Genomic DNA, 13,191 nt, shown 5'->3' with positions numbered 1-13,191 from the left:
ATTGAACTATGCGACGCGAAGCTTAGCACCACTGTGTTCTGGCATCTGCTCACATAACAGAGTTGTTGTGCAGGAGCGGGTAGCTGGCACTGGTCAGTGCTAGTTCGAGCGCGAAACACGGCTGCCATGAGCCATCTCATGCTACTATTCTTATTGGCAGTTCCATTTTGTTGCGTATATGGTCCGAGGAGAATATTAGTTTTTCTATCTTCTTATCATAATTATAACAAATGTACTTATTATAAAACGCATCGTACAACCTACTTCGTAGCGAACCCTAAGTCTGGCCGGTCGGAGGCAATAGATTCCAATTAAAACCATCATGCCACCTTTTTTTCTTTTTCTTTTCTCTCATCTGGAAGGAAGGAAGGAAGGAAGGAGACAGACCATGTTCTCTGTTGTACTAGGCATCTTGTATTAAAAAAAGGTTTAGGTGCGGTTTTATGCAACCGAAACCGCGCCGGTTCTCAGTATGCACTGATGGTGCATGCATAGTCCTCATAATGCTTTGCACATGAAAGCTGGCTGCATTATTGGGAACCTGACATGTCGCACTGTGTGAATGCACTTCCTTCACCTGAAAATCTAGCTCTTGTTTGCTAGCAGTAGGCTTCGCTGCCCCGCCCGATTGATGCTGACCAAGAGTTGTACTTACTTAACGCCGTCTCGAAAGAAAAGAAAAAGATGTACTTAACGCGGAGCCAATATATATACGAGGGCGAATATGGGCACTCATTTTTTTTCTTCGTTCACCGACTGTGTAAAATTTCTCATCTCACTCAGCGTATCGACAGAGATGAGACACCCATACATGGTGAGAGGGGGCAATCCCATGCACGCATGCCTCCATCTTTTTCCTTGTTCCTTCCAGGGCCTGTCTTTCCTACTGCTTCGTGTCTCCAAATTTATCCATCATTTGGCTGGCGTTGGACGGCGACGCGTGACCTGGGCGAGTGGACACGGCGCGCTGGGCCACCTGCCGGTGCCTGTCCGTCCAATGGAGCCTTCCAGCCGGCCGGGGAACGCACGGTCTCTGGCCACCATTTCCACACGTACACGCCGGTGCGCAAACAATTCCAGCCGACCATACAGTACAGAATATCCCCACATTTATTTACGGACATGTCCAGACCCGAAAGCGGCCGAGATTCAGTTGTCCATCCAGGCAATGAACGCCTCTAAGGGCCAGTTCTTTTGGGTGATTCTACCAGAATCGCCCCCCTCCCCAACTTCTTTCAAAATCACCACTTCATATGTTTTTTTACAATCCTAGCTAATTAGACCTTAACTAGATAGGATTGTAAAAAACATATGAAGTGGCGATTCTGGGAGAAGCTGGGGAGGGGGGTGATTCTGGAAGAATCGCCGAAAAGAACTGGCCCTAAGTTTCCAAGACCCAAATTCATGCAGGCCATGCATGATGCATGTAATTAAAGTAAAAATCATTTTTTTCAAAAAGAGGTTAGGCCCTGGTCTTTGCATCAAAACGATGCATACGGCCAAAATATCAATAAACAGCAAAATGTTCTACAAAAGTCTTCAGGTCTCAAAAGTAAAGAAGCTCACAAAGAGCAAAAATATCATGACAAGATAGCCACAACCGGCAGGTAAAAATATAAGATAGGAAACTAAACACCTATTCTATTACATGACCGTCATCCAAATCGGTTGAAGATATCCCAAGATACCGTCTTCCAACGTATAGATTCAGTAACCAAATGCCCCTGACCTCCGTCGGAGTGATAGCGACCACATACGGATGAGCGTAGTGGTCCGAAAGATAACATGCAAGAAATGAATTTTTGTTATTGTGTTAAAAACCAAATCGTTTCTGCAGTTCCAGACTGCCCATAATAAAACACATACTCCTACACGGATATGTCTCGCAGTGTCGGAATCTAACCCATCTAATCACGTCCCAAATAACGTGTTGATGGTATTCGGAGGAGTAATATTAAAAGCTAAGTGCACTGTCCGCCACAATTTTTTTGCCAAGGGACAATCGAGAAAGAGGTGTTTGATGGATTCGTCCTTATCACAGAAACTACATCTTGTAGATCATGTCTAATTGTGTTTTGCCAGATTATTCTTAGTTAGAATGACTTGTTTATGTACAAACCACATAAACACTTTTATTTTCAAAGGCACTTTGACATTTCACACATGTTTCGAACGAGGAATAGCACTAGAGTTGATAACATCCAAAATACATGGATTTAACCAAGAACTCTCCATTCTTTGTCAGTTTCCAGCTCAGTCGATCGGGTTGTTGAGAAAGGTGGACCTCCATCAATCTACGTACTAAGTGGAGCCAAGCTTTCCAACGATTTCCCGTTAGGTCCTCCTGAATTGGATATCCAGATGATTGGATTGTAATACTGTTGCAACGTAGGTTTCTCTTCGCTGCACAATATTATAAGGAGATGGATATTGGAGTGCAAGGGGGGTCTCCCCTAGCCATGTGTCCTCCCATAACCTCGTGGTAGTACCATTTCCAACTACAAATTTTGTCCTGTTGAAAAAGACTGATTTCACTCTCACCAGTCCTTTCCAAAAAGGCGAACCAGTCGGCCTCACCGTCACCTGGGATAATGTTTAGGAATTAAGGTACTTCTTCCGTAGGATTTGGGCCCACGTGGTGTGCGTCTCTACAGATAGCTTAAACAACCACTTGCTGATTAAACACCTGTTCTTCACCTCTAAGTTTTCAATGCTGAGACCCCCTTGGTCTTTCGATCTGCAAATGATATCCCATTTAGCGAGTCTCTATTTTCATTTTAATTCATCACTATGCCAGAAGAAGCGCGATCGATAGAAGTCTAGCCTTTTTCGGACTCCAACTGGTACCTCAAAAAAGGACAAGAGAAACATCGGCATACTCGTAAGAACCGAATTAATGAGAATTAATCGGCCTCCGTATGACATAAGCTTGCCCTTACAGCAGCTTAGTTTCTTTTCAAATCGATACTCAATGCACTTCCATTCTTTGTTAGAAAGCTTGCGATGGCAAATTGGTATACCCAAATACGTGAAGGGTAAAGATCCCAATTCGCATCCGAATAATTGTTTGTAAGCATCTTGTTCATCTTTAGCTCTTCCAAAGCAGAACAATTCACTTTTATGGAAGTTAATCTTTAACCCCAATAATTGTTCAAACATGCATAACACAAGCTTCATGTTTCTTGCTTTTTCCAAATCATGCTCCATGAAGATGATAGTATCATCAGCGTACTGAAGGATCGACACTCCACCATCCACTAAATGCGGAACTAGGCCACCTACTTGGACGTCATCCTTAGCCCTTCCTATTAGGATTGTCAACATGTCAACCACTATGTTGAAAAGAATCGGTGACATCAGGTCACCTTGCCTCAGGCCTTTGTGTGTCTGAAAGTAATGACCTATGTCGTCATTCACTTTGATACCAACACTTCCTTTTTGCGTGAAAGAATCAACTTGGTTTCTCCAGGCCTGATCAAATCCTTTCGTGCGAAATGCCTGCTGAAGGAATGTCCATTTTACTTTATTGTACGCTTTTTCAAAATCCACTTTGAAACCCACCCCATCTAGTTTTTTTGTGTGGGTCTCATGGAGCGTTTCATGTAGAACTACAACCCCTTCTAGGATGTTTCTATCGGGCATGAACGCGGTTTGGGAAGGCTGCACCACGGTATGCATAATCTGCGTAAGCCTATTAGTCCCACCTTAGTGCAAATTTTAAAGCTGACATTAAGAAGACATATTGGCCTGAACTGTTCAATCCGCATGGCCTCTGTTTTCTTAGGAAGCAAAGTGATTTTTTCGTAATTTAAGTGAGACAACTGTAACTGTCTACAGAATAAATCATGGAACAACGGGATCAAGTCCCCCTTAATAATGTGCCAGCACTTCTTATAAAACTCCGCTGGAAAACCATCCGGGCCTGGAGATTTATTATTCTTCATTTGTGATATAGCCTCAAACACTTCTTTCTCCGAAAATGGGGCGGCCAAAATATCGTTCTCATCCGCAGCAAACTGAGGCACATCCTCTATCCTAGACTCATCCAAGGATATGAAATTATCCTCTATAGGCCCAAACAGCTGCTTATAGTAGTTCGTGATATATAATTTTAAGTTTTCCTGCCGTAAAATCGTCCCCTCATCTTGCTCGAGCTGAAAAATTCTCTTCTTTCGATGTTTGCCATTCGCAATCATGTGGAAAAATTGAGTGTTATCATCCCCTTGGATGATTTTACGGACTTTCGCACGCAATGCGTGTCGTGGATCTAAGACTGACAGTAGAATGGGGGTAGGTATGAGGAGGCAAGATCCTAGCTATGGAGTAGTTGTATACACGAGTTTTACGAGTTCAGGCCCTTCTTGGAGGAAGTAACAACCCTATGTCTGGGTGCCCTGAGGCGGTCGACTGGATTATACGTGTGTGTGTGTTTACAAAAGTGCGAACCCCTGTCCCAGAGGAGGGGGGTGGCTTATATAGAGTGCGCCAGGACCCCAGCTCCCCTCCGTTACACAGGGTTCAATGTTCATAAAGGTGGGGCGTTACTGGTAACGTCTACAATAAAGTGTTATAAATGCCCATAATGCTATGGTTTAAGTCGCGACCGTTGCAGACTGGAGGGCTTCTCGTCTTCTGGTGGTCGAGTGTCTTCAAGGTGGTCGAGTGTCTTCAAGGAAGTCGAGTGAGCACATCTTCATGGTCGAGTGGATGATATTTTCTCTTCGACTGCTTCTGATTCTTTGTAAAGATGTCCTCGGGGAGGGTATGCTGGACAGGTCCATGACCCTACCCTAGGTACATAGCTTCATCATTAGCCCCCGAATGGATCAGGGTTCTAATGAGGAAGGGGTTGAGAACACTTCCGACACACTCTTTGTGCTATGAATATGCCTTGTCCTGAAACAATGAGTTGAGGAGACGACGTCGATTCCTTTCTCAGTCGCCTTGGTCCATTTTTGGTTGTTGTCGAGTGAACTTTCATGGTTGAATTCCGAATGATGATGTAGAGGGTGTTTGTCTTTAGTCTGACAGGTTGTTCCGCTCTCCGCGGATCTCGCGGGATTCGAATTTTGGGAAGCGTGCCAGACGGGAGGAAACGAGGTCATCGGGATGGATTAGGTAAGTCTCCTCGATCCCCGCACGACCTTTTTCGCCACGTACTGCGCGCGCGACTGTTGTGGGATTTGTTTAGATCGCTTGGGTCCACTAGTCAGCCACTCGGCGGAAGGTCTTATAAAAGGTCTCGGGCCAGGCCTCTGCTCCGCACGCCACCATTCTCTCTTCTCTTTCTCCCGATCTCTCCGGCACTCTCGCTTCCGCCTCGTCGCCGGACCTCCGCTCGAGCTCGATCTGCCACCATGGGGAAGGATAAGACGGCGGTGCTGGAACACGCGAAGAAGGCGACCGCGAAGGCGAAGGGCAAGCGGACCAGCCGGCACGGATCCTCGTCGAGGTCCGGCCTGCCGGTGGGCTGGATCCAGGGCGACTGGATCCGCTCGGCAATCACGCAGGACGACCTCGACGACCTGGTGGAGGGGGGATTGATCCCCCACAAGTCGGCTCGGCTCCCGAGGGACGAAACTGAGCCGCAGCCTAGAGAGGGTGAGTGTGTCCTCCTAGCAACCCACATAGATCGCAGATTCTCGCTGCCTCCCCACCCTTTCTTTCGAGGTTTTTTGAACTTCTTCGGGGCTCAGCTCCACCATTTCACTCCGAACACCATAGTCTATCTGGCCGCTTTCATGTCCATGTGCGAAAACTTCTTGGGCTGTCGACCGCACTGGGGGCTTTTCAAACACATCTTCACTTGTCGTTCCCAGTCGGTCAAAAAGGCCAAGTCGAGTGACGAGAGGACGCGGGTGATCCAGATGTGCAGTGGTCTGGGGATCCAGATGAGGAGCAAGAGTACTTTCCCAGCGATGATCCTTCCTAACTCGGTCCGGGGCTGGCAGTCGACTTGGTTTTACTGCAAGGATCAGCCAACCCCTGGCCAGTCAAGTGGACTTCCTCCTTTCTCCTTGGCTCGAGTGGAGAAGCCTGCTCCCCTGAAGGTAGTTCCAGAAGAGAAGGCACAGGTCAAGGAGCTGGTCGAACGGGTCGTCCAGCTTGTCCGCGATGGAGTGACCGGGATGGATCTGCTGGAGGTCTTTCTCGGTCGACGCATCCAACCTCTTCAGGCGCACGATCATCCGATGTGGATGTACTCTGGGCTCGAAGATACCACTCGGATCCACCCGAAGGAGGTCAGCGAGGATATCTTGGAGAACTGGTTGAGGGGAATCACTGGCAACAAAGACAACCCTCGGGGATCCAGGAGGGTGATTCCATTCGACAACTCGCGCCAGCCGGAGCAGGTATATTTCTGTTTTATCAAGTATCTTTCCGATTCACCACGTGATGTCCCGTTTGTGGTCGACTGAATGTCTTTTGATTGTTATCCTTTTAGGCCCTCATTGAAATGTACTCGATGTCCAACGGAGTGCAGGACCCCGGCGCTGAAGAAGAAGGGGGCGGGGGCGAGAGCGGCGAGGAGCATTCGGAAGCCGAGGAGGACGAGGAGAGCGATGAATCGACCGATGAGGAAGAAGTCGACTCGCCTCCTCGCAGGGAGAGGAGGTCCAAGCACACTCATGACCCGGCACGCGCTCCAGACATGGTGGCTGCGTCGATCGGGCAATCCTCGAAGTGCCCCAGGATGTCTTCCCCAACACCGACTGAGAAGCCTCCAAAGCAATCCAAGGTCGCGCCGCTTCCAGCGCCGAAAGTGCCGAAAGCCATCTCTTCCAAACCGCCCAAAGATTTGCCTCGGATCAAAGTGACCGTTCCTACTATCTCCGGGTAACCATCTGACTTGTCCTTTATGTGGATTCAATTAACTGGGTGTAACCGATTGAATGCGGGCCTTTGTAGTGCTGCTACGTCAGGGACCTCTTCATACCAGTACCGGGACGAGGAAATGGAGGATGCGGTGACCTCTAACCCAGGTATGAACTCTTGCGATTTCGATTCTTGATCCTTTTAGGGTCGAGTGGTTCACTTGGGGTCGAATGTTCTGTCTTGCAGCTCCACCCAACATCATTGACCTTTCGGACGACGACGAAGATGTGGCTCCTAAGCCTAGGAAGAGCAAGAAGGTAACAGCTGGCAGGGTGGCTCGACAGGAACCAACTGCAACGCCTCCTGTCTGTCAAGCTGAAGATGCGGGTAGGGCCGCTATGATGTTCGCTGCACCCTTGCCGAGTGGGCACCCCACGTGGTCGACCGCGCCTGTGGTTCCTTCAACTATCCAACTCCACACCACGGAGCCTCAAGCAGCTGCACCTGGGTCGTCTGCACATTTTTTCACCAGCTACCCCGTCCCAGACAACCAGTCAGAAGCGGCTGTGGAAGCCATCCGACAGGCTGATATGATGATGGAGCGGGTGAAGATAGTGCACGAGAGCAGTCAGGCTGCCTACAATGCTAGTGCCGCTCTTCGGGCCAACGTCGAGGTGAGTAGACTTTCTGACTGTTTTTGTTCTCGAAAAATCTTCTTCTGCACAATCTCCTGTTGTTCGCGTTGAATTAGAGCACCCACTGGGTGTTGCTGTCGTTTTTGGTAGTTTCGCTCTTCCACTCGGTCTGGGCGAGGGGGATCAGAACCGGTGGGGGCATGCCAAGTGCACCCACTGGGTGTAGTCCCCGAGACCGCGGTCGACTGCTCGCAGTCGACTGTGGTCTAAGTTCTTCTTTTCTTGACGGCGCAATTGTTCTTTCTCTCTCTCTCTCTCTCTCTCTCTCTCTCTTTTTACTCCTTGCACTCGACTCCGGCGGGCCGGGTGAGTGGGATCAGAACCGGTGGGGGCACGCCAAGTGCACCCACTGGGTGTAGTCCCCGAGACCGCGGTCGACTGCTGGCAGTCGACTGGGGTCTGAACAGCTTGTTGTCCACTTCTTTAGGTTTTATTCATTCGGAAATGAACTGCTTTCGAACCTATCGATTGACCTGTCTCTTGCCTCCTGCAGAAGTCTTGTACTCTTATCTCCAAGTTTGCCGAACTCGAAGAGAAGCAGAGGCAACTCAACTTAGACTTGGAATTGGCTCAGCAAAATCTGAAAAAAGCTCAAGACGAGGCCGCTGGTATGGAAGGTAACTGATTGCCGACTGAATTTCAATATATCTCTTTGATCTCTTTTTTGATTCGATTATTTCTTTTGCAGAGAAAATGAAGTTGGCCCTGGACAAGAAGGACTCGGACCTCGCCGCCGTGCAAAAAGCAGCCCAAGACAAAACCGCTCTCGTAGAGAAGAAGCTTGCTTCAATCGGAACGCTTGAAGGAGAGGTGACTAGACTGACATCTTGTCTTAATGAAGCTAACCGCGAAGTGACCAGCCTGAAGAAGGATAAGGTCGCCGTGAACGAAAAGTTGGAGTCTGCGATCCGCAAGAGGAATGACACAGAAGCTTATCTGAGGACCCTCGCCAAGAAGCTTTATCTCGTGCTGGGAGGTATTTCTTTTAATCCGACTGTGTTGATGTTTGCCATCGGATTTTTCTCGGTTGATTGAACTGACTTTTGGCTGCAGAACTTTGTCAAGACTTTGACGAAGAAACTGGGAGGGTCAAGACGGGTCTGGACCCTATCACTTCCCCGGTCTGCGATGAAACTGCGATGAACGTGCTCCGACTGGAGTCCCGTATCGCCAGCGCCACAAGCTACCTCGCACGCCTGAAGGAGGTTGTCTCTCGAATCGACTCGACGCTTTGGCCGGAGGCGACGCTTCAGAATGATCTAGAATCTCTGATGACTCGACTGAATGAGATCCCTGACCGAGTGCAAGAATGGAAGAAATCCTCCGCCCGGTGCGGTGCTGACGTGGCGCTGTCCCTGGTGCGAGTCCATTGCAAGGAGGTTCGTGAAGATAAGCTGGCTGCGATCAAAGTCGCTAACACCAAAAAGCACGACTTCCAGTCCTTCATGGAGACTTTCATTGCTGCCGCCACTCGGATCGCTGATGGGATCGATCTGGACTCATTCGTGGAGCCTGCCAGTCCTCCTCTAGCTGAGCGAACAATCTTATGAAACTTGGATACGCTTTAAATTTGCCTCAGAATGCCGAGTGGTTTTTGTAACCGTTAAACTCCTTGGGCCTTGGTGCCCGAGTACTTTTGATTCGCTGCTTGGAACCTTTTAGTATTTATCTGAATTTGGTTTATCTCCGAATGTGCTTGTGTTTGCCTTCGGATGGACTTTGCTTGCTGCACCTCTTTGTCCTTGCGGATAGGGATGGAGCGGACGTTGTATTTGTGCCGCAGCTCCGAAGGAGAAGGTGGCGGTCGACCTATACCTCGTCGTCCTTGCAGATAGGGATGGAGCGGACGTTGTATTAGTGCCGCAGCTCCGAAGAAGAAGGTTGCAGTCGACCTGCACCTCGTCGTCCTTGCGGATAGGGATGGGTCTCAAACTTAGGCGAGTACTGGACTGCAGCTAAGCCTCTTAGTGAGGGAACTTAGGAGAGTGCTCGACTGCAGCTAAGCCCCCGAGTGGGAGGATTGCTCTCCACTCGGTAGGATTTTTCCAAACTTAGGCGAGTGCTGGACTGCCGTTAAGCCTCTTATTGAGAGAACTTAGGCGAGTGCTCGACTGCAGCTAAGCCCCCGAGTGGGAGGACTGCTCTCCACTCGGTAGGATTTTTTCAAACTTAGGCGAGTGCTGGACTGCCGTTAAGCCTCTTAGTGAGAGAACTTAGGCGAGTGCTCGACTGCAGCTAAGCCCCCGAGTGGAGGACTGCTCTCCACTCGGTGGGATTTTTTCAAACTTAGGCGAGTGCTGGACTGCCGTTAAGCCTCTTAGTGAGAGAACTTAGGCGAGTGCTCGACTGCAGCTAAGCCCCCGAGTGGGAGGACTGCTCTCCACTTGGTGGGATTTTTTCAAACTTAGGTGAGTGCTGGACTGCCGTTAAGCCTCTTAGTGTGGGAACTTAGGCGAGTGCTCGACTGCAGCTAAGCCCCCGAGTGGGAGGATTGCTCTCCACTCGGTAGGATTTTTCCAAACTTAGGCGAGTGCTGGACTGCCGTTAAGCCTCTTAGTGAGAGAACTTAGGCGAGTGCTCGACTGCAGCTAAGCCCCCGAGTGGAAGGATTGCTCTTCACTCAGTAGGATTTTTTTGAACTTAGGCGGAACGGATTCGCGACTAAGCCCACCCACTTGGGGATTTCAGGGGTAAATAAGAACAACACAATCGAATGAGAGAACCGTAAGCTCTTGTCTTTGATAAACGAATTACAAAAGGTGTTGCTTATTACATTTTATTCGAACGAGTGTTTAAGTATAAAAGGGGCGGAGAAGCTCCGCGTTCCAAGCCCGTGGCTCGACTTTCTGATGCTCGATACTGTAAAGATGGTATGCTCCGTTGTGGAGAACTTTGGTGACGATGAAGGGGCCTTCCCAAGTTGGAGCGAGCTTGTGTGGTTTCTACTGATCCACTCGAAGAACCAAGTCTCCTTCTTGAAAGGCCCGACCCCTCACATTCCCGGCGTGGAATCGACACAAATCTTGCTGATAAATGGTCGAGCGGATCAAGGCCATCTCTCTTTCCTCCTCTAAGAGATCGACTGAATCTTGCCGGGCCTGCTATGCTTCTGCTTCGGAGAAGAGTTCAACTCGGGGTGCGTTGTGGAGAAAGTCACTTGGCAGAATAGCTTCGGCTCCATAGACTAAGAAGAAAGGAGTTCTTCCAGTCGACCGATTAGGAGTTGTCCTTAAACCCCACAGAACTGACGGAAGTTCATCAACCCAGGCACCTGCTGCGTGTTTGAGATCACGCATCAGTAGGGGCATTAGTCCTTTGAGAATTAGGCCATTGGCTCTTTCTGCTTGTCTGTTCGACTGCGGGTGAGCAACAGTAGCATAGTCGACTCGAGTGCCCTGAGAGGCGCAAAAAATTCTGAACTCATCGGAATCGAAGTTCGATCCGTTGTCCGTGATGATGCTGTGTGGGACTCCATATCGGAATGTCAATTCTCTGATAAAACTGACAGCGTGCTAGCGTCAAGGTTCTTGATGGGTTTGGCTTCGATCCATTTGGTAAACTTGTCGACTGCAATGAGCACGTGAGTGAAGCCGCTTCTGCCGGTCCTCAGCGGTCCAACCATATCCAATCCCCAAACAGCGAAGGGCCAGACTAGGGGGATGGTCTTCAGGGCTGACGCTAGCTTGTGAGACATATCGGAGTAAAATTGACAGCCTTCACATCTGTCGACTATATCTTTCGCCATCTCATTTGCTCGTGGCCAATAGAATCCAGCTCGGTATGCTTTAGCCACGATGGCCCGAGAGGACGCATGGTGACCACAGGTCCCCGAGTGGATGTCATTGAGGATCATTCGAGCTTCTTCTGGTGTTATGCACTTCTGACCGACTCCAGTCACACTTTCTCTGAACAGCTGCCCTCTTATCACAGTAAAAGCTTTAGATCGGCGGACGATCTGTCGAGCTTCTTCTTCATCCTCTGGGAGCTCTTTCCTGAGGATGTACGCAATGTAGGGCACCGTCCAGTCGGGAGTAATGGCCAGAACCTCCATGATTAGGTCGACCACAGCTGGGACCTCGACTTCAGTCGGATCCATGGCGCTCTTGGGTTGTGGGGGCTCTTCAATGAAAGGGTCTTCCTGAACAGTGGGCATGTGAATATGCTCCAAGAACACATTACTGGGAATGGCCTCTCTCTTGGAACCTATCTTTGCCAATTCATCGGCTACTTGATTTTTCAATCGGGGGATGTGGTGGAGTTCTAACCCCTCGAACTTCTTCTCAAGCTTTCTCACCGCGTTGCAGTAACCAGTCATGGCTGGGCTTCTGACGTCCCACTCCTTCATCACTTGATTAACTACCAAATCTGAGTCGCCATAGACCATGAGGCGACGGACACCGAGTGAGATGGCCATGCGCAACCCATACAGGAGTGCTTCATACTCTGCTTCATTGTTGGAGGAATCAAAGTGAATCTGGAGGACATATCTGAGCTTGTCTCCTCGGGGGGATACCAGAACTACTCTAGCACCAGAACCGTTCAACATCTTGGATCCGTCAAAGAACATGGTCCAGTGCTCCGAGTGAACTTGAGTCGGCAGTTGCTATTCGATCTAGTCGGCGAGGAAATCTGCTATTGCTTGGGACTTGATAGCTTTCTTTGCCTCAAACTTGATATCCAAGGGAAGGAGTTCAATCGCCCATTTTGCCACTCGACCAGTTGCATCCCTGTTGTGCAGAATCTCTGACAATGGAGCGTCGCTGACGACTGTAATAGAGTGATCTGAGAAGTAGTGTGAAACCTTCTTCGTGGTCATGTAAATTCCATAGACAAGCTTCTGATAGTGAGGATATCTCTGCTTTGACGGGGTCAGAACTTTAGAAATATAATAAACTGGGCATTAAACTTTGTACGCTTTTCCTTCTTCTTCCCGCTCGACTGTAAGTATTGTACTGACGACTTGTCCAGTGGCTGCTATATAAAGCAAAAGAGGCTCTTTGTTGATTAGAGCAGCAAGCACCGGCTGGGTGGAAAGTAGGGCTTTTAGCTCTACAAATGTTGTATCAGCTTCTGGAGTCCACTCGAACGCATCTGATTTCTTCATCAGTCGGTAAAGAGGCAGGGCCTTTTCACCGAGGCGAGAAATGAATCAACTTAGGGCGGCCAAGCAACCAGTAAGCTTCTGGACATCATGCACACGCACAGGGCGTTTCATCCGAAGTATAGCGCCTACTTTCTCTGGGTTAGCATCGATTCCTTGTTCGGAAACAAGAAAACCGAGTAACTTTCTGCCTGGAACTCCAAACATGCACTTTGATGGATTAAGCTTGATATCATACCTTGTGAGGTTGGCAAAGGTTTCGGCGAGGTCGGTCAGCAGGTCAGAACCTTTACGTGACTTGACCACAATGTCATCCATGTATGCCTCCACATTCCGACTGATCTGAGTGAGCAGGCACTTCTGAATCATTCGCATAAATGTGGCTCCGGCGTTCTTCAAGCCGAATGGCATTGTGACATAACAGAAGCACCCGAACGGGGTGATAAAAGCTGTCTTTATTTCATCAGGTCCGTATAGACGGATCTGGTGGTACCCGGAGTAGGCATCCAAAAAGGACAAATGCTCGCACCCAGCAGTCGAGTCGACTATCTGATCGATGCGAGGGAGAGGGAAGTGATC

The sequence above is a fragment of the Triticum urartu genome, chromosome 3 (assembly GCF_003073215.2).
Source record: "Triticum urartu cultivar G1812 chromosome 3, Tu2.1, whole genome shotgun sequence".
Lineage (NCBI taxonomy): Eukaryota > Viridiplantae > Streptophyta > Magnoliopsida > Poales > Poaceae > Triticum > Triticum urartu.
The sequence above is the reverse complement of the archived record's forward strand: the minus strand, read 5'-3'. Positions refer to the sequence as shown.